Source organism: Siphateles boraxobius, unplaced genomic scaffold (genome assembly GCF_051911475.1).
Source record: "Siphateles boraxobius isolate OS27281-9 unplaced genomic scaffold, OSU_SipBor_1 13, whole genome shotgun sequence".
In the NCBI taxonomy this organism is placed as follows: domain Eukaryota; kingdom Metazoa; phylum Chordata; class Actinopteri; order Cypriniformes; family Leuciscidae; genus Siphateles; species Siphateles boraxobius.
Window position 1 is genome coordinate 16,305,572 of NW_027508733.1, and position 21,721 is coordinate 16,327,292.

The following is a 21,721-nucleotide window of genomic DNA, read 5'->3' on the forward strand; positions in this document are numbered from 1 at the left end:
TAAATTATATGCTTTTTTTATATTGTATAAATATATCAGTTCTTTGTAATATTCATTAATTACCACAATATACTTTACACACAAAAAATATTTTTTGGGTATACCATGGTACTATACATTCAAAAAAGTACCAAAAGGTACCAAGGTACTTCCAAGAATACCACGGTACATGTACAAATTACCGTAGTAATACCATGGTACTTTTTTGGGTAACGCTTCCTTTTACAGTCCTGTTCCCCATGTACATACTATGTACTTAATGTAGTAATTACAATAATTTGGTAATAACTAGGTACTAACCCTGAACCCCTAAACCTAACCTTAACCCATGGTAACCTTAACCCACCTTTGGTGTGAGAGACCCGGGTTCGAATCCACGAGACACCAATGTGTCCCTGAGCAAGACACTTAACCCCTAGTTGCTCCAAAGGTGTGCGACCTCTGACATATTATTATATATTCCATATTTTATTTGGATAACAGCGTCAGCAAAATAAATGTAATGTAAAGGTAAATAAGCTAGATAAGCTACAACATATCTGACGAGATGTGTAGAGTAAGTGTGTATCTTTGCTGGATGTTTTCTGGTTGAACGGATGCTCAAATGTGAGCAACGCAGCTGCAGTCGGGACAAATGTCAGAGCCGGACAACAGGAGAGATCTGATAACAAGAACCGTCGATGTGTTGTGTCTGGTCTGGGCTTTTGTTTTCTAACACCTCTGAATATTTGACGATATATTGAAACACCTGGCGGGTTTTAACGCCGTGTGTGCTCAGATACCCGTAAATGTCACTGTCCTGTTTCTCACATTTTGCATTAATCGACCAAGGTTACTGTACGTGACAAATGAAATGTCAAGCAATGTGCAGCTCTCAAAACATCTCCGGAAGAACTGCATTTTTCTCTTGTGTGAATCAGGAAACCATTTAGCACTTTGGGATTCCAGCAAAAAAAATCAATACGTTCAGTCTTGTATTGCATTTGTGAGATGAACAGGGGTTAAAGGTCATATATATATGTGTGTGTGTGTGTGTGTGTGTGTGTGTGTGTGTGTGTGTGTGTGTCTGTCTCAGACAGGATACAGTGCCATAATGGGCTCATGCAGCTATTTTGTGGCACATATGTGGTAACTTATATAGAGACTGAGTGCATTCACACGCATCGCTTTAACACCTGTCAGACAGGGAGGAAATTAAATCATGTCCTACCGCTGGAAACACAAACACCCAAACGCACATACAGCGCTGATAAGACAGGCACTAATTGAAATTCCATTCTTAATGACCCCTAAGAGCAGATCAGCAATGGGCCGCACGGGTGATTGACTTTATTGTGCTTTTGGTGTCTGTCTTGACCCGCCTAACCATGATACCTTTGGGGAAAGAAGCTTGAAGAAGCTGCTGTGGCGAATTTTGACGGAAGACGTTTTGTTTAGAGCATACTACATACTACTAGCATTCTACTTATTTCTGTCATAGAAAAATATTGTAAAATGACTAAGAGTAGTATACTATATGCGGTTCTGCATACATCATGTCAGGAAGCGACATGCAAGCTTACTATAATATTATGTGTTTTTGTACTAAAAACACTTAGTATGTTAGTATGCTATTTGAAATTCAATTATTGTGATTTTGTGTGTTATGAGTCATTGAATCCATTTGTTCAAAAAGACATAGGCTGAATCCAAATATGGATACTTCCCTTATAGATAATAGCAAAAAACAAAAAAACAAAAACAAAACAGTATCCTACCTAGACAGCAACATAGTGTCGGCCCAGATCCGGGCCACATGTGATACAAGTGGTTTCCACGCATACCAGATGTAAGCCGGATCTGGACCAATACTATGTTGCTGTTTGGGATGTGAAAAGATTAGTACATCCAAATTCATAGTTTTTATAAAATAGTATTCGAAAAGTACCCGGATGACTTGCTTCTGAGGAATTATGAATTGGATTGAACTGAAGTAGATCAGCTGATACAGTAGGTCACATGACAATGATAACATGATGAATATAGTAGTTCTGGATTGCATTATAGCCTACCACACTTTTGTAACGACCATAATAATTCAAAAGAAGTACCACAGACATTATGCGATTCTGGACGCAGCCTCAGTGAAACCAGAACAGGTTACCGATTCCTGTGAAGGGGTCGTGGCTGTTCTGTAGTTCCAACCAATGGAAATTTTCCTCCACATCCCGCGCTCGAATGCTATTGGTCGTATAGTCATACAAACACTTCATAGCCAATCAAAATATGACCAGATGTATGGTTCTTTCACACAAAAGATTCTCACATAAACGAAGCACCACTAATTAAGACATCATAAATGCTTTTCCGAAAAGAAAGCCAAATGGATTTTTATCGAATTCTATGACATTCTCTCGTTCACATTTGATTGAAACCAGGTAAGAGTCCCGTACTTGTGATTCACGCGCTATTTGTATGACACCTAACGTTACAAAGTTATATTTTAGTCTGCTTATGAATAGGGAAAAGACTGCAAGGCAACTCTGGGCTTTGAAACAGTGATTCTTCCCAAGGAGGTGTTTCTCGAATGTTAGAAATGTCACTTGCCCTAATTCCGTGTTCCCGTAACCCAACACAGACACACACACACACACGCAAGATGCAAGCTCAATAGGTGCTGTCTGCAAAGCTTTGTTCTGTAAATCCCGAGGCTGAGAGAATCAGTCATGCACAGCTGCAGTATACAGACAGAGAGAAATCAGACAATGGCCACAGTGTGTGTGTGTAGATTTGTGTGATCAAAACATCTGAACACAAAGCAAACCGCTATAGAACAGCTACCTGTACAATTAAACGCTTACAAAGACTTTCAAAAGCAATATTAAATTAGATTAATTATTTAAAGGATTGAACAAAAACCTTTTTTTTTATCTTAAGTTAAATTGAAATGAGTTTTCTATATAATAAAACGTACAACGTGGCTTTCTGAAATACTTGATTCTGATTGGTCAAGTGCTGCATTCAGTTATTTGCATAGATTGACACTAAACGTCTCGGTTACGTATGTAACCCTCGTTCCCTGAGTAGGGAACGGAGACGTTACGTCGGATGACGACGAATGGGGTTTCGCTTAGAACACCTATCGACTTCGAGTATTACAAAACGAGCCAATGGCAAAGAAATGCCATGGGTCTGCGGAATTTGCATAGCGTATCTCCGCCTTACCTCGTGGGTATAAAAGGAGGACGCCGGCAACAGGCAGATATGTTTCTTCGCTGAGGAGCCAAGACTGAGCTCAGGCGATCCCCGCGGTACAGCGGAAAGTGGCAGGCAGACGTAACGTCTCCGTTCCCTACTCAGGGAACGAGGGTTACATACGTAACCGAGACGTTCCCTTTCGTTGTCACTCCGAGTTACGTCGGATGACGACGAATGGGGTTACCAGTCTAATCACGCCACCTTCTCAGCTGTCTTCCAGTGCCCTGCGTAAATCTGAGATCCCTGTCGTGAGACTGGCACGGACGAAGGACTCCTATTTAGCACAGGAATACCAAGGTACACTGGGGGCATATCCCAAAGTTTAGGGGAAATATGCAATTACTGCCAACCCAGAGGGGGGGGACTTAGAGAATACACATATGACCCGAAGGAGACATATGGAGAACACTGGGGTGTCCAGCCGCAGGTGGAATATTTCAACCCCAGGGGTGGCAAGGTGGCTTGCCAAGGGAAAGACACACGCTCAGAGAGGCTTACAGTGGAAATACACATGTGGGGGTCGCTCAGAGGAGGGACCATGCACACGGGAGGCACCTAGCCGACGCACAGGCAATAGACACTGGCGCCAACGTCAAGAGTGCTGGAGGAACTCAGGGCTTTTTGGGGAAGCTCACCTGAGGAGAATATCGCACGTATCCAGTCCGTGGAGTGGAATGGCGAGCAAGCGAAGACACCTGAGCGGGTCCAGTACTAGCTGGTTGAAGCGAGTACATGAGAGGACACTGGCTCCACTCGGAGATTGTAGAATCTGGCGAATGTGTTAGGTGTCGCCCAGCCTGCAGCTCTGCAGATGTCTGTTAGCGAGGCGCCATGCGCTAGAGCCCAAGAGGATGCCACACTCCGGGTGGAGTGGGCGGTCACACCAAGGGGGCACGGTCGACCTTGCTGCTGGTATGCCAAGGCAATGGCGTCCACTATCCAGTGAGACAGCCTTTGCTTGGAGAGAGCCTTTCCCTTCAGCTTCCCACCATAACAGACAAAGAGCTGGTCTGAAGTCCTGAAACACTGCGTCCTGTCTACATAGGCGCGGAGGGCGCGTACTGGACAGAGCAGTGCCAAGGCTGGGTCTGCCTCCTCCGGGGGCAGCGCTTGCAGGTTCACCACCTGGTCCCGGAAGGGAGTGGTAGGAACCTTGGGCACATATCCAGGCCGGGGTCTCAGGATCACGTGAGAGTAAGCCGGCCCAAATTCCAGGCACGCTTCGTCAACGGAGAATGTATGCAAGTCCCCCACCCTCTTGATGGAGGCCAATGCAACCAGGAGCGCTGTCTTCATAGACAGGAACTTAAGCTCCACTGATTGCAAAGGCTCAAAGGGAGCACTCCGCAGGGCAGATAGAACCACTGAGAGGTCCAAAGAGGGAACGAGAGGAGGACGAGGAGGATTCAGTCTCCTCGCTCCTCTCAGGAACCTGATGATCAGGTCGTGCCTTCCAACAGACTTACCTTCGACTGGGTCATGGTGTGCGGCAATAGCGGCAACATAGACTTTCAGGGTGGAGGGAGACAGCCTTCGCTCCAGCCTATCTTGAAGGAAGGAAAGCACGACACTAATCGAACATCTCCGGGGGTCTTCTTGAAGAGAAGAGCACCAGTTGACGAAGAGGTTCCACTTCAACGCGTAGACGTGTCTCGTGGACGACGCTCTAGCGGAAGTGATGGTAGCCGCCACCGTAGGTGGAAGGGTACTCAAACCTGCTTCGTCCCGTCCAGGAGCCACACGTGGAGGTTCCAAAGATCGGGACGAGGGTGCCATAGGGTGCCCCGTCCCTGAGAAAGGAGGTCCTTCCTCAGGGGAATCGGCCAGGGAGGTGCTGTCGCGAGGAGTACTAGTTCGGAGAACCAGGTCCGGGCGGGCCAGTATGGCGCGACCAGAATGACCTGCTCCTCGTCCTCCCTGACCTTGCGCAGGGTCTGCGCAAGAAGGCTCACTGGGGGAAACGCATATTTGCGGCCCCGCGGCCAGCTGTGCGCCAGTGCATCCGTGCCGAGCGTGCCCTCGGTCAGGGAATAGTACAGGGCGCAATGGGTCGAGTCGTGAGAGGCAAACAGATCTATCTGTGCGTCCCCGAACTGGTCCCAAATCAGCTGAACCGACTGGGGATGGAGTCGCCAATCTCCCGGGAGGGGCTGAAGCCGTGCGCTGCACAGTTCAGGGCTCCGGGGATGTAAATGGCATGAAGCGACCTCAGATGCTTCTGACTCCATATGAGGAGGTGGCGGGCGAGTTGCGACATACGGCGGGAGCGTAGACCACCTTGATGGTTGATGTACGCTACAGTGGCGGTATTGTCTGAGCGGACTAGTACGTGTTGGTTCTTGAGCACGGCCCGGAAGCGGCGCAAAGCAAGACGTACGGCCAGCAACTCGAGGCAATTGACATGCCAGAGGCGACGGGGTCCTGTCCAGGAGCCCGCGGCAGCACGTCCATTGCACATGGCACCCCAGCCCGTGGAGGAGGCATCTGTCGTTACAACAACATGCCGCGAAGCTCGTTCCAGGGGCACTCCGGCCCGTAGAAAACTGAGGTTCGACCACGGGGTGAGGTCGGAGTAACTGTTACTCGGAGGGTGCCGTGTTGCCATGCCCACCTCGGGACTCGGTCGCGAAGCCAAAGCTGAAGCGGTCTCATATGAAGCAATCCGAGCGGCGTTGCCGCGGCTGCAGAAGCCATATGTCCAGGAGCCTCTGAAAAAGTTTCAGTGGAACAGCACTCTTGCCCTCGAACTGTCTCAGGCAAGTCAGCAGTGACTGCGCGCGCGCTAGCTCGTAAGCTGCGCGGACATGGCGACCGAGTCGATATCCATACCGAGAAAAGAGATCCTCTGCACGGGGCAAAGTTTGCTCTTCTCCCAGTTGACCCGAAGGCCCAGACGAGCTAGGTGCCGAAGCACTAGGTCCCTGTGTTCGCAACCTGAACTCGAGAGTGAGCTATGACCAGCCAGTCGTCGATATAACTCAGGATGCGAACCCCGTGTTCCCGAAGGGGAACAAGGGCAGCCTCGACGACCTTCGTGAAGATGCGAGGAGACAGGGCTAGCCCGAAAGGGAAAACCGCGTACTGGATGCCTGCCCCTGAAAGAAAACCGAAGGAACGGTCTGTGTCAAGGAGAATAGAGACATGAAGTAGGCGTCCTTCAGGTCGATCGCTGCAAACCAATCCTAGGCCGTATGCATTCGAAAACGCGTTTGAGCATCTTGAACGGCATCCTGTGAAGGGAGCGGTTCAGCACGCGCAAGTCCAGGACTGGCCGTAACCCACCGGTTTTATTGGGGACAATGAAGTAGGGGCTGAGAAGCCGGCTGACCTCATCTCGGCTGGAGGGACAGTCTCGATTGCGCCCTTCGCCAGCAGGGTGGCAATCTCTGCTCTCCTGATGGGGGCATAGCCACCGACAAAAGTGGAGCGGACTCCCCAAGTGGGGAGGAGACCGTGCGAACTGAATCGCATAGCCGAGCCTGATGGTCCGCGCGACCCAGCGGGACAGACGGGGAAGCTCTAACCAGGCTCCCAGGAACTGAACCAGCGGGATCATGCGACCACAGGCGTCCCCCCGGAGGGGCAGCGAAGCGGAGTAACTGGCCCAGACGTGGACGGCATAGCGGCCCGATGTGGGGGCACAGTTAGCAACCGCGCCCTGGCAGAGGGGCCAGGGGAGGACCAGGCTGGTCGTCCCGCGGGGGCCTGCTCTGCCAGGGGTCTGGCGACAGAGGGGGACAGGGGCGAAGCGGTCCGTGGACGGCACACCATGTCAACCACCTCTGGGACAGAGGGGGACGAGGAGAGCACGGCTTGTGGGCGGCGCTCTGTGACGTCCGAGAACTCTGTGCTCAGAGACGGGAGAATCAGCTCTTTGGAGAATAATGATTCTTCCCCGGCCCTCCCCGGGGAAAGGAGTGGTCCTGCTACCAACTCCTGGAAAGAACTGAGTCCCATCTCTGAGGAGCCCAACTCAAGAGCGCCGCTTAACCCGGCGTGTAGCGGGGTGCGGGGCTGGAGAGGACTGTGGCGTCCGACCGCAGCCTCCAGAGCCGACCCGGGTGAACGGGCGGGGTGGGAGCCGCGGGGGGGCGCCCTCGGCAGTGGGCAGACCGAGGGATCTGAGCGGACGGCGGGGCCGTCGGGACAGAATCAACCTCAGCCTGCTCCATCACCGAGGTGCCCGTCTCACGAGCGCCGCTTAACCCGGCGTGTAGCGGGGGGCGGGGCTGGAGAGGGCTGTGGCGTCCGCCCGCGGCCCCCAGAGCCGGCCCGTGAACGGGCGGGGTGGGAGCCGCGGGAGGGCGCCTTCGGCGGTGGGCAGACGAGGGATCTGAGCGGACGGCGGGGCCGTCGGGACAGAATCAACCTCACTCTGCTCATGGGCGGCTGAGAGCTGCTGGGCAAGCCCTCAACCGCACCGCCGAAGAGGCCGACCTGGGATATGGGAATGTCGGACAGACGGGTCCGCGCGACATCCAGCACATCAGACAGGTTCAGCCACAGACTGGTGAGCATCACCTGACCCAGGGAGCGTACGGCCACTTTCGTCGCTCAGAGAGCAAGGTCAGTGGCGGCGCGCAGCTCAGTGAAGAGCCCTGGGTCAGTCCCGCCCTCGTGCAGGTCCATGAGCATCTGGGTCAGGTGGACCAGCAGAATGACCATGGCATGCAGTGAGGCGGCTGCCAGTCCCGTGGCGCTATAGGATCTCGCCACAAGCGTAGACGAAAAACTACAGGCCACGGGCGGGTGCTTAGGATTGCGCCGAGAAGAAGCACTCTGAGGACACATAGCATCGCAACAGAGCGTTCAGCCGGGGGAACCCCAGTGTACCCAAGGGCAGCGGCCCCATCGAGGGGAGGAAAGGCGGATGAGATCAGCGAGCGGTCCTAAGAAGACAAGGGGGTCTTCTAGGACTTCGAGATCTCATCATGCACGTCCGGGAAGAGAGGTATTGGGGTTTGCCACGGACGAGGGTCGGCGGCCTTACCCAAAACCAATCGTCCCAGGAAAGCATGGCCGTCATCTCCGGATCAGACTCAGGCACAGCCGTATGCACACCGGAAGGTGGCAGCTGTGACGAGCCCTCACTTCCAGAAGACTCAAGCCCACCTAGTGATGCTGCAACAGACATGGCATCTTCCTCTGTAGCTTCAACTGAAACACGCGGGCCACCAGAGGGTAGACTCGCGGGAATCAGCAGTTCACTAGCGGGCACCGTCATCGAAGAGGGGGGCTGGGGTCACGGACACATAGTCGGCGCCTTGTTCCAGACCGTAACCCTCAGGTCACCCTGGCCACCCGCCGAAGATCGGGGGGTGGATGAGGGGACTCTCACTCTTGCGAGTTCACCGAGTCTCGACCTATTTATGACGCGATGATCACGTTCCCTTGCGAGAACATGAGTCACCCACGAGCGCTGTTCAAGCATGATCAAACACACTAGACAGCGCTCGTGCCCATCAGAGTCCGATACCAGTCCGCTGCAACCAGAAATGCACGGGCGAGCCGTCTTTAAAAAGACGTGCCGCGTGCGAGCTCTTTTATGAGAGGAGAGAAAAAAACTCCGCGATGTTGAAGCGCACAGGGAGACACACACACACTGGCAGATTACTGCACAGATCAGCAGGCACTGTGAGCTCGCTGCAGATCGCCGTCACACCAACACCGGAGAGAGAAGCTCGTCTCGTAGAGCGAAGTCAGAGATGACTGTGGAGTGAAGAAATGCTCTTGGCTCCGAAGCGAAAACATATCTGCCTGTTGCCGGCGTCCTCCTTTTATACCCACGAGGTAAGGCGGAGATACGCTATGCAAATTCCGCAGACCCATGGCATTTCTTTGCCATTGGCTCGTTTTGTAATACTCGAAGTCGATAGGTGTTCTAAGCGAAACCCCATTCGTCGTCATCCGACGTAACTCGGAGTGACAACGAAAGGGAACTATATATTTCACTGTTGTCATAAGCAAATAATGTTCTTAAGTTTCATGTTTCTCATTTTGCTCTGTAAATTTAGTGATTATAGATTATAGAGAATGTGAAACTATGTCATGGCGTGTTGGATGCTGGGGCGGCGGCACCCTTTTAAAGGGACAGTTCACCCTAAAATAAAAATTAAGTAATCATTTACTCACCCTGGTGTTGCTCTAATGCCGTATGGCCTTCCTTCTTATTGACAAAATAACAACATTATCGCAAACAATCCCCTTAAGAGTTGGGATGGGAATCTTAGTGTTCAAACTTGTAGTTCAGTTCTTGGTTATTTTGGTCCGGACCAAAAAAAAGAAAACATACATAGTTGAACAGTTCACACTGTTATTTTTAACACCAAACAAGATCTGCTGCGAGGAGACGTGGTTCTGATGCAACAGTCGTGACTAGCAAGTTGATTTCACCAACGATGCATCGTACTGGTAGTAAAGCAGTGAGTTATGTCGTTGTAAGGGAAACGCACCCCTAAGCGGGATTCGAACTAGTGTTTCCGGCATGGGAGGCGGTGCGCTAACAAGGATGTTATAGACTGCAGCCACTAGCATCAGTCGCTAGTGCGCCTCTTGAGATCAGGGGAGGGGAGTGAAGTTTACTACCTGGCCTCTGTTACACTCACCCTCCGAATCCTCCCTCCCATCCGGGTCACGGCACCAATGTAACCCCACCGGTCCTACTTGTACCACTCTGAGTGGGATTCGAAACGGTGTTTCAGGCATGGGATGCGGGCATGCTGACAAGGATGATAAAGACTGCAGCCTGTAGCGTCAGTCGCTAGTGCGTCTGAAGATTCTGAAGAAGAACCGGTTCTTGTTCACAGCTACTACTTCAGTCTTACATTGGTTCTTCACCTCACATTGGGATTTATTTTGCAAGAATGACTAATAACCGGTTGACTAAATGATGCTTCCCATGAGTCATGGTAGTGTTTATGAACCCTGACTAAAAACAAACACTTTATTTCACGCCGGTGCACACACACTGTAGATCACAGAGGATAAAGGACACCAGTACAATAGCTGCATCATTAGCTCACACACAATCGTAAATTCTCTCACAGTGGGCAGCCAGTTGAACATATGCTAAAGTGCCTTTTGCTATGGCCACACACACACACACACACACACACACACACACACACACACACACACACACACACACACACACACACACACACACACACACACACACACTCTCACTCTTTATCTCTGCCATCTGTAAGGATCTTTGGCCTCTCTGTGTGTGTGTATGTGAGAGAAAGACTATGTTCGGTTGATACACACCTGGCCCTGGCCACCAGTGTGAGCATGAGTTGTGACTCTCAAACCAATCATACTCTTTCACGCATCATTTCATTTCCGTTTGATCATTTTGTCAGTTTAAAAAGGAGTCTATTAATCATACTTTGAATGTGCATTTAGAAAGGACAATTTACTTTTGTGTATTTGTATGTGTGACACTTGATGTGTGTGGTCCTCACCTTAAAGGTCATGCTAATTTGGCAAAGTGTGTGTGAAACGTGCTCTTGACCGTGTATGATCATCTGAGAGGTTTGCATTAATGTTCAAGGTTTTATACCAAACAAATTCACTTTTTTGATTAATTTAAAGTTTCTGTGTAGTTACAGAGTGTTCTTTAATGGACATATTTAGTTTTTTTTCTTCCTTTTTTTTAAATTCTTTAATGGACATATTTAGTTTTTTTTCTTCCTTTTTTTTAAATCAAAAACTAACCTTCCCAGAACTATGCAGGTGCTAGATGGTTGCTGATGAACAGCAAGGCACTGTGGATGATATCGGAGTAAAGAGGTTAGAGGAACATTCTCAGAACGTTCTGGCAGCATACTGGGAATGTTAGCAACGTTTTCTAAACCTACAGGGAATGTTCTATTTAAGTAAAGAAAACTTTTCTGGATAATCAACAGAGAATGTTAGGATGTCTGTTCTGGTAACCAGAAACTATACGTGACAAATGTGATAAACGAGATAAACGCGTGTGTGGTTCTTAAAGGTCATGCTAATTTTGCGATGCATGAACATTAAACCCTTGGGAGCTAGAACTGTGTATGTTTTGGGTCTTGCTATTTGCTGATGTGAGCGACGTGTGTAATTATCTGAGAGATTGCATGAAATTTTCTTTACCCTTCTGTACAAAATGAATTCATTTCTGAGGTCGTATGTTGGAATAAATAGCGTGTGCGTATGATAATACCAGTCGGTTTTCACTAATGACTCAATTAGCAGGGAGTCTCTTATCATAATGGGATCAGCGTAGAGAGAAATTGTCCGAGAAACAAAGAATTCCCAGGGAAAATCTCTCAAAGCCTATCAAGAACATGTCCGGGGTCATATTTCATGCCAAAAACATACCAAAATAAGTCATTATATTTGGCTTTTATGATTTTAAACGGTCAACCAAACAGACAATAAAGACCGTTTTTAGGACCATTAAAATATTTTTGAATTGTGATGATTTTTTAATTATGATTAAGCAGATGCTTTATCCAGTTTTTATATCCAGTGTTGTTTCAGTATTAGTCCTGTATTTATTAATATTTTGAATTAGCTGTTATTTTTACATTTTCAGTTTTTGTTTTAGTAAATTTGTTATGTGCTTTTGTCAATTTGAATAACTCTATTTAGCTTTATTTATTTGTTAAATTTTAAGAATTTTAGTACTTTGACTTATTTCAATTTGTTTATGGTATGTTTTCAATCAAGATTTTTAGTTAAATGTTTGAAAAGTTTTTCATCAAATATTATATAGATTTTATGATTTTACGAAAATGATTTTTAATAGTTTTAGTTAGTAATAACAACACTGAATTCTCATTACCTTAATGTGAAAAATAGCACTCTCGTTACATAGTGCAAAATTATATATAATATTCCTGTAGCTCAAACAGTAGAGCGTTGGTGCTTGCAACGCTAAGGTCATGGGTTTGAATGTAAATGTGTATCTTGAAATGCAATATAAGTCGCTTTGGATAAAAGCGTCTGTCAAATGCTTATATATATATATATATATATATATATAAATAGTATATGATTTTAATTTATGTAGTACATTTTATGTAATATATATTCAATACAAATTTTTTTTGTATAAACGGGATGTGAATTTTGCTCAAAATAAAATAAATAAAAATAATACATCCACTAATTTTTGCTTCATTTCCAAGAAAATAATGTCCTAATACCAAAAATCTTAATGACCTTTAAATAGTATTTTTGCAAATATAATTTCTTAATTTTGATTTTGTGGTAAAATTACCCGCACCCCAATGAGGAGTGATTGACCGACAGAGAAGCGACAGAGAAAAAGCGCAACAGAGACACACTCGGGTCATTATCAGTCCATCAGCCAGCTGTCTCCAACAATATTCACCATATCCACCTTCATTTCGCCTGTCTGTCGCCCCTCCTGTCTTCCTGCTCTAGACGAGCCCGTCTCTCCCCCGCTAATGAATAGGTCCAGTCCAATAATGGACTCTTTAGAAAATGCTGTCAGTGTGAAGAGCTGTTTGGGTGTGCTCATGTGACCCTGTAGGGCACGGAAAAGGAGCCCTCGTGTATCCAAAGAGTGCTTTCACATTTAATCCATTCATTAAGCACAGAATGGTGTAATTATGCTGTGTGTTAACCACGAATGAAGATCAGACAGTGTGTGTGTGTGTGTGTGTGTGTGTCGAGAGAGAGAGAGAGACGTTTGTTTCTGGTGCTGCGCAGGAAACAACACAGACGGTCATGAATATATAATAATGTTTATTGTTATTAAAATATCAGGCTTACAAGGGAAATGTCTGTGGATAGGAATAATCTAACACAAACATTTCAACTTTCAAGATTCAGGGAGGAATTAGCTAAGAATGAACATTGTTTATTTATTTACATGCATTGTTTTAGTAGGCCTACTAAAGGAATTGTCAGAGAATGGCACAAAAAAGCATTCTTTTGTAGGTTGCAATTCCTGACACTAATGTGGTATAATTAAATTGCTTAAACAAAATTGTCAGTAGTTAGTGAATAGCAGGAATTTGATGTCTAAAATATTTGCCTGTCTGTGATTAGGGACAATTGTGGTGTTGGGCTTATTATTTTATTCATTCTCTGTCAAATTGTATTTTCTTAGGTAGAAGTATAGATGAACTGGATGTTAACTTAAAGGGACAGTTCACTCAAAAACAGAAAACTGTTCAAGGGTAAGTTGGGCGTTTTACAAGTAAAGCCCTGTTTTAAGATCGTTTCTGATTAAATCGAACGGTTAAGATTAAAATTTGGACACATGCTGCTGTCCCGAGAATTTTAGGTTTTTGTGTTAGCAAAACACCTATACAATGTTTTTCATAGGTGCATTGGAACAATCATTCATATAAACGCATTAAACTTTAGTTTACAAAGACGTGAAACTCACCGAGTGGTCTGGAGTGTTCACTGATATGCTCACGCAAAAATCGCTGCAAAAGATGCTTTCCAACAGGTTTTATCGTAGTTTTTGGAAGAATGTCCGGTTGTGAGGTGTTGGAAAAATAGGTCCACAGTTTTACAACGAATGGTAAAACACCTGTTGGAATTCATGTTTTGCAGCGATTTTTGCGTGAGCATATCAGTGCACACCCCAGACCACTCGGTGAGTTTCACGTCTTTGTAAACTAAAGTTTAATGCGTTTATATGAATGAATGTTCCAATGCACCTATGAAACCATTGTATAGGTGGGGGGGTGCTAACAGAAAAACCTAACATTCTCGGCACAGCAGCATTTGTCCAAATTTTAATCTTAACCGTTCGATTTAATCAGAAACGATCTTAAAACAGGGCTTTACTTGTAAAACGCCGAACTTACCCTTTAAGTTTGTTGATTTTTATTAAAGTTGGACTTTTATGTTGAAATGTCATGTCTTATAGTCTTCTATTCTGAACGTGTTTTGTCTTTCCTTTTGTTGTGTATCAATTACCTTTACTGTGCGTTCACACCGCTGCCGGCGAGAGCGTCAAAGTGGCCGGAAGTCATTCATTGTCAATGAGAGCCGGCGGCGAGCTCCAGCGAGAGCGGCGCGGCGCGTTTTGGACAGTGAGAGCGGCGAGGAGAGTTGAAGTCAGGTCAACTTTATGGTAATGAGCTATGACGCGGTTCGGCGGCAACCGGCGGCAACCAATCGGAATATAGAAGTGCTCCGTTTGAGAGGAGTCCAGAGAACGCAGTCCTGTAAACTTTGGTTCGACCACATTAGTTCCCAAGCAAAACTTGAGGAGGTTGATCATTTGAATTTGAACAGGCGTGCAACACTAGTATTTATAGGCAATATTTTCGCGCTAGAACGCTTGTTTTTCAGCGGGAATGCAAATTATAATAGCACTTAACCATGAACACAAAAGCCACACCACACAAATGGCTTTTAATTTGTTTATTTCATTAGCAAACATGTCACTATAATTGTTAAGTTTTTTCCATCGATCAATTTTCTGCAAAAATAACGATCGACATGCTTGTTTGCTTTGTGGCCCCTTTAAATACAGTTGTAAAAAAGACCACGCGTTCGATCTACGTCAGAGCATCAGAGTGCCCATGAATCTTTCCACAGCGTCGCTGACAGGCCGGCGGCGGTGTGAACGTACAGTCATGCATTTTGCCTTCAGGTTTGTTTTTTGTTGTGCATTTAAATGGATGATTTCATAAAAGTGTTGGTAAGTTTTCATGAATATTCAGATATGTTTTTAAGTTTTGTGAACAAATTTTCTTTTGCTCTATATGTTTGTTGTTGTTTTTATCTCTGAATTTGAGTTTTACACTATTATCACAACTTTAGCCATCATTACATGCATTTTTTTATACATATTTTTTAACTTCAGTTGTAGCTCTTTTGCCAGTTTTGGACATTGGTTATTTTTAGTGCTGTCAAATCGATTAATCGCATCAAAGTTTGTAAATATATCATATATATGTGTGTGTATGACTGTATGTACAGATACATCGGGAATATTTGTAAATGTGTGTGTGTGTGTATACTGTATATATGTGTGTATATATTGTATATATATAAATACACATATTATATATTTACAAACATTTATGTTAGATGCGATTAATCAATTTGACAGCACTAGTTACTTTGTGTCTCATTACTGACTGCAAATCGTGGTTGTGTTGTCTTCATGCGCCATGTTTGAATTGAATGAGATTTTATATTTTATTTTCATTTCAAAATAATATCATTGTCATCAGCTATTTGTTTGACTGCAAACCCTTTTCAGTAGATTAATGCTATCATGGGTGGTGCATTGGAACTTCAACACAGGAAATGACCAATTAGGGAGCAAAGCATTCTCAGAGTGGGCGGAGTCTGGAAGACTAATTGAACATGAGCAGTGATTTCATTAACCCAAGACAGATTTCATTAACCCAAGACAGATTTTTTTAACCCAGATTTTATTAGTTTAACAGCATTACAGACATAGGAAGGGGGTCTTTTTCAATATCTGCCTCTGTTCTCTGAATTGAAGAAAAACCCTTTCAGTTAAGTTTATTCAGTTTATGAAAGGCTGTCACCATGGTTTGGTATGGTACCGTTTGACAGTGAAAGAAAGAGTGATTATGGTACTTTCCACAAATAAGTCACAAGATGGGTTTATCTGAATGAAGAAGAAAAAAATTTCACTGGAAAATGTTGCTTTTTTTTTACCTCAGGAATTTACACTAAATAGGGCACAAAATAGAGCTGTAACTCTTTAAAAATATATATATTTTACCTCAGGAGGTTACAAAAAAAATACACAAAAAATATTACTAATAACACTTAATATGTTGATCAATTGTTTAAAATAATTTTGAATATTTAAATTATATATTTAATGTATTTAATTTAAATAATACAAAGTTGTAATTATATAAAAAAAACTATATTAAATGAATAAACATTCAATTATTATCCCTTGACAGTTATTTGTACCCAATTCAAGGAAAGTGCCACATTAACAAACATAATCATCTTGTTTAACCTCTTGTTTTTGGAAATATGGATCTGAATCATTCACAGCTTTCTCAGTTGTGAGTGCTTCCCTCCAGTCCAGACAGCTGCGTGTTAAAGGGTTAAATATGGTTTTAATTGTGATGCTAATGTGCTCTGAGATGGGAGACATTATTACGCCTCAGGGACGGGGGGAGATTGAGGGAGGAAGAAGAGGAGCAGAGGGATCCGAGGCGGGAGGGATCCGGGTGGGGTATTTTAATGAGTGCACCTGAAATAAACAAAGAGATATGAGATTTGTCCATGACATGCTTGCAATATCCCCTTATGCCAACAATGTCAGGGACTCTCTGAGCATTCGGGGCATGGACTCCATATTATCGGGCAGGAGTGAACCGGGATGCCATCTGAGCTCAAATCCGAGCTGTCACAGGGTCTTATCAGCTCCTGGCAGCCGCTAATCAATAGTCTGATAGCATTTCTGACATGATTGCGTTTAAATCGGTGCGAATCTGAGACATCTCCCTCTCTTTTTGTTAGACAGGGCAAACACTGTGTTTTTGAATGTTAATGTCTGCAGTGGGGGATTTTGGGTTTAACCTACTGTTTGTTTTATGGTTTTTGGCAGCATTGTGGCAAATCCTAAGAGCCAAGGAAAACTGGATGGATTAGGAGCGAATTCTGGCTTGCCGTGGTCCAGATGTGTTTGGGAACGTTTGGTCCGGGAGCCTCTGCAAGATGTTGTGCAATTTTTGAGAAAATTAGAAATAAGCAAAAGGGTTTGTTGACCTCGTTTCTGCAGATGTAGGGTTCCACCCTGATACGGACACATTCTTTGAGGTCGACTCAGCAGAGAACTCCCCATGTCTCATTTTCACTCCGTTTGTTCTCTGCTTAAGCTATTAGCTTGCCGCTAAAGAAGGGAATTTGGAGATAAAAATAGAGGGATTTAAGCTATGGGGTATTTTAAATCCTACAGTCTTAAGTGTTCTGTACCTCTTAAAACATTTGGGAACAGACCTGAATTTGTCTTCACGTCTCAAATGATCCCACTGCTGGTGCCCGAGCCGAATCTAGAACAATCTTGCGTGGTTCTGGTCTGGAAAAATCACTCCTGTCCTTCTAAAACCTGAACAACCCATTCTGGCAAGACTAACTACATAGCAACCACTCAGAACACCTTGGCAAACACGAAGTGCACTAAAACCACTCAGATCACTGTAGCAACCACAAAACAACATTATAAAACTAAGGCTACACGTTATATTGTTTTAACATCACTATTGCGATGTGCGTATCTGCGATAGTCACATCACAGGATGTGCAATGTCAAGTATAGGGATCGGAGTTAATCCGTACAGACCAGCCACCGCGGTTCAAAACGCACGTGATTCTTGGTATAATTAACCATCATAGAGGGAAAGTTGATCATTTTCACAGGTTTTAGGTCCTGTCAGTTTAGACATTCAAGTGATTTTTTAAACCATCTGAGTGTAAGAAGACGCGGAAGAGACCTAAATTCGGAACAGCACCGACAGCACGCAAACACCGAATTCGTTCTCTTTCGTGTCTATTTGTGCTTGAACGGACATATATAAGTCAAAATGCCCGTCCCTGTGAGTATCCTTGTAAACACAGTCGTTTATATCTTACGTCAACGTAAACATTTAAGAAAGAAAATGGATGCGTATCATTATATTGGATCTGTACGTTCGGACTTAAAGTGACCGCAGCATAATATTCCCTGCTGATGTCTGTTAATCAAACAACAACAAAACAAAGAGAAAATCACTTTTTGTAGCTTTAACGAGAATTAAATATATTAAATGTTTACAGTGAAGAAAAAATATGGCAATGATTCCATTCACAAACAACCGGAGTCTCGACTGTGAAGATGGGAAAAAACGCAAACTCTCTCACGGTCAAGCGTGACTTAAATAAACATGGCGGACGACGGGCAAGAAGAAATGGCAATAATAGTGTTTGGATTGCTTTTTACAGAAAATTCACGAAAAAAAGAAAAATGTTTGGATGAATTTGTGTTATGCGTTTGTCTCTGTTTGGGTGTAATTTCGCTCCACGTGACATTCTACAGATTTTGTGTGCGTTTGTCCCTGGGGGTTCCCCCCCACGCAACAGGATTCCTGATAAATTCCATAAATGTTTAACATGTTGGATATTTACGATTCGAGATTGGTGCGACCCTGACGTTTTTCTGAGCAGATTCAGTCACTCTTAACTAGAGCTGCACGATTATGACAAAAATCATAATTGCCGATTATTCCCTTGAAATTGTAATTGCGATTATTAATTACGATTATCACAATTTACATTGAATATATATAGGCATATTATAATACATGTACACAAAAATTGTTAACACACACAAGTACTGTCCCTCTTTACTTAACATACACATAAATTGTAAGAATGACTCATAGTAAAGACTAGAAAAACATTAGGACTACTAAAGCAATTAAATAGCAGTCCCAAACTAGTTTTTGTTAATACAATGTTGATATGAGCCACCACAGTCATTTAAAAAAATAACAAAATAAGTGAAAATAAAGTGGCATTTTGGGGTTATGGAAACGACACTTACCATGATAAATACACATTACTAACAAGAACTGTTAATGAAACCGCTCCTGTTGAATAGAATGAAAATCATACGTGCATGCAAATCCTTCTCAGCTAACACGTGATTTATTGGTATTTTACTTTTATTTTGTGACATACTAATTTACATTGTAACGACGTTGAATGCTCGTGGTTTCTTTTGCACTTTAATACAGTGAAGCCATACACAGCGCGCCGCCGCGTTTGCGCGTGCAATTGAAGAGTGCACGCTACGAGCACAGTATAACGGGACAGGACAGTAAAGTCCGTTTTTCTGAGGTGAAAGACTTTTTCTAATCGCAATTAGAAATTCTATTAATTGTGCAGCCCTACTCTTAACACATCTCACACCACAGGAAAATCTGATAAGATAATCTGTAGAACCATCAAGATAATCAGGACTTTACCTAGGATTGTTGGAAGGGGAGAATTTGGCCCTAAATCGGCCTGATTATCTTGTAGTGTGTGGGTGCTTTTAGCTGGGAAAGTTCCTTACAATGAGCACAGAGGAACTACAAGTTTTAAATAATTGAAGCAGTTTTGTTTGACACCCACAACTGTGATTTGATGTATTATATGTACACATAATGGCCTGAGTGGGCGGTTCTTGGCCAGAATAAGCAGCAATGTGTTAAGATGGTCAAACTCCACCAATCCCATTTCAGGACAGATTGATAAGGCAGTGCAGTGCTGGAATATTGCAGGACTCCAATGGTCCTCGATCATAATGCAATTTCTGCCGCCACACTGAGCAATTGACCATGCCACATCTCGCCTGAGGAGAACGATCAGGAAATGGCTATAATGTTCCTGTTTTCAGGGTTTCCGCAGACACATTTTCTCAAATCTATTTCTTGTTTCCCGAGAGATACAGATGTGATGAAACCGCCGTTATGGTGCCAACGGACAGTATTTTAATCCATTTATCAGTTTAAAAAGAAACAAAGGCCAAAAGAACAGATTGTAAAACATCAGACGCCGATGAACAACGTCTATCTTTGTTTCTAAGTTTTCAACAGCTTTAGTGTTTCACAAACAGCAAGAACGCCATTTGTGTCAGCGAGTTCCTGTTTTATGGGTGTACAGACTTGTATTAAACAAGTTTGTCTGCAGTGTTACGTCAGTAAGGGTTATGTAGAAGTCAAAGTGTGAAAACTCAGGCAAATACCCTGCAATAATGTTTAGAAGATCAAATTCCACCAAATAATAATGACAGATTATTCTTCTGAACCGATTCCGAGTGATTTATTCAGACTTATTCACAAATTGAAGTACATGATTTGATTAAAAACTGATGTTTATTGCTGTTTTTGTTTATTATATTGATTATGGAATATATTTCTATCTGTGTGGAAAATATATATTATATAGAATATAACTGTCACGTGCGGTTGCAATCATTGCTCACAAACTTTGGTTGATACCGATAACCGCTCATTCTTTAGATTTGAAAGCCGCTAACCGATATATTGGCCGATAAATCTAAATCCAAATTTTTATATAATTTTTGAGAGCCCGATTACAAAAACAAAAGTCTCACCATTAAAAATCATGTCCCAAGCACACAATTATAAATGTTCTCAGACTTGCATTGCAAATGTTGCACTAAACTGTATTTTCCTTTTTGAAGTGATTCCAATCATATTTCAAGCAATTCAAAACAATCATGGCATCTGAAGTGTCTCAGCTGAAGGAAATAATACATTATTTATCGGCTTTAATATATCAGCCAAATTTTCTTACTGGGCAGATAACGACAACATTAAAAATGAACATATATTGGCCAGTATTTGTACATATTTGTACATTTGTTGCATAAAATTAAATGAAAAATAAACATTTTATTCATGTGCTCATATTAAATTATATTGTTTTGTATTAATTCTATTATTATTGTTATTTTTTTTCTCATCTTGATTTCTCAAAAATTTTAAGCAATTTGGTGCCATTAGTGTCGCAAAAAATGTAATTCCTTGCCTTTAACATATATATTGCACTACCAGTTTATTGAAACAAATCACCCAAATAAGCCATTTCATTAAAATTAATTGGACTCTGCATATAAAATTGCATTTTACTAATTATGCAAGAGAAACATATTGAACTGGCTGCATGGCAATTCATCAGCGTTTTATGAAGGTTATACTAACGCTCTACTGCAATAGTTCTTCTATTGATGCCTTTGGGGATTTATGACGTCAAAGGAGGTGATTTTTTTTACCCTTATGACCCCTGAGACACACACACTCACGCTTCAAGCGATCTAGGGCATATGTTCTTCTGCCTAATATAGAAACAGTGTGAAATTTTAAGCCTGAAACACTGACTATTCTTCCTTGTTGCTCTCTATCTTACTTCTCTAGTTTTTATGGTTCGTTTCTGCTCTTCTCTAGGCAAATTTCTAATCGCGCTCTCATGCATCTCAAACGACCTGCTAAGGTGTGTAAGTGTGTGCCTGCGTGCACTTTATTCATTGTATTCCAATCTTTTTCAGGCTGGTCTAGTAAGTGTCTGCCCTAGATACCCAGCTAGATCCCTCTAATATGCAATGAAACGGGAATTTTAGATACAGTGGCCCTAAAATGAGTTTGGAAATTTCTATAAATGCTTGAATGTGATTGCAAAATATCAAACCAAGTGGCATTTATTTAACAGAAATTCAGTTTCTGTGATTGACTTTTAATTTTATCAGTAAACATGAAATTTGACTCGCAGAGTGTGGCTATTTTTGCCGGCCCTTTGAACTGTAATATTGGTGATTTATTGTCTGATCGTACACAAATTCATCTTCATCTTCTGTGGCTGACAGCCACTTCAGATGAATCTGAGAATACGCCTCAGTTGCATTAATAATTAATCAAAGAAATGCTTGTGTAAGTGTGCTGTGTGTCTGTGAATTGTGGTAAAAACATCA